Source organism: Brassica oleracea, chromosome C9 (genome assembly GCF_000695525.1).
Source record: "Brassica oleracea var. oleracea cultivar TO1000 chromosome C9, BOL, whole genome shotgun sequence".
NCBI lineage: Eukaryota > Viridiplantae > Streptophyta > Magnoliopsida > Brassicales > Brassicaceae > Brassica > Brassica oleracea.
The window spans coordinates 36,990,242-36,991,537 of NC_027756.1; positions in this window are offsets into that span (position 1 = coordinate 36,990,242).

A 1,296-nucleotide genomic window follows, 5' to 3' on the forward strand; every position below is an offset into this window, starting at 1 on the left:
AACCCTAAACCCTAAACCCTAAACCCTAAATACTAAATCCTAAACCCCACCCCTTAACTCTAAACCCTAATGTCTAAATTAATTTACCATTAGGGTATAAATATATATTTATCTCTTTTGATAAAATATTAAGTGCTATTTTGGTCATTTTTATTCTTAGAGGCTATATTTGTGACAAAAACTTTTTTAGTGCTATCCTAGTCATTTTCTCTTAATAAAATTAAAAGAATCATTTATAACTTGACATTTTCTATTGGTCTAATTGTTTTCTTAAAATTTTAATTAATGTTAATTATATTAAATTTATACTGTATTATGAAAAACTTACCTTAGAGCTTACTTCAATGCTGATGATCTATTCTAAACATCTACTACATATTTTTATCTATAGATGACCTCCCATTGATAGATAGATCGTTAATCAAATTTATGTCTTAGTTAACCAAAATTCATAAATTTTATCATATCATTGGTTTTGTTTTATGTTATTATAAAGTATTAAAATTACTACTTTGTTTTCTATTTTTAATTTAAAATATATTTGATTAAAATTGCTTTAAGTTTTATTTTTGTAATTTAATTTAAAATTATTCATATTTTTATTTTCTTCATTGTTCTTCTATATTTTGATCATCTAACTGCTAAACCACAAAATACACCTAATAATTAACTAAGGCGACCTATTAAAAAGAAAATAATGTACTTATTTTAAAACACTAATCCTTTAATTATTTAATAACCATAAAAAGCTTCATAGTGGATTTTTTTCTACTTAACTTTTAGTTTTCTAACACTAATATCCTGATTTTGCTCAAACAAAATCTTAAGCTTTATGTTTAATATGTATGTCCATTTACTTTGTCTTATTTTTCAAAAGTTAGTTAATTATTTTATTTTATTTTGTATTCAAAGCTCAAGCCCAGTCTATATATGTTTATACTTAAAAGTCATTTATACTAAAACCAAAAGTAATGGTCCATGATTATCTAAAAATGGAAATACAAATGTACTAATTTCGTGAGCATGAATAGACGTTGATACAGCGATTTAATATTTGAAATAGATCCACAAATGACAAAAGTCAAAAGTATTTGTTGTAGAGCGAGACACGTTGGAGGAAAGATTAATGGTTGTTAAGGTTTTGCTTTATCAAAACTTGACGATAACACCCTTGAATCAAGGCACTCACGTAGCATCTATTCATCAAGTCTCTCAACACCAACAACCCTCTCGACTCTTCTCCACAAACTTTAAGGGTTTTTTTGCAAAAGTGACTCAAAACTTGGAGTCAAACAG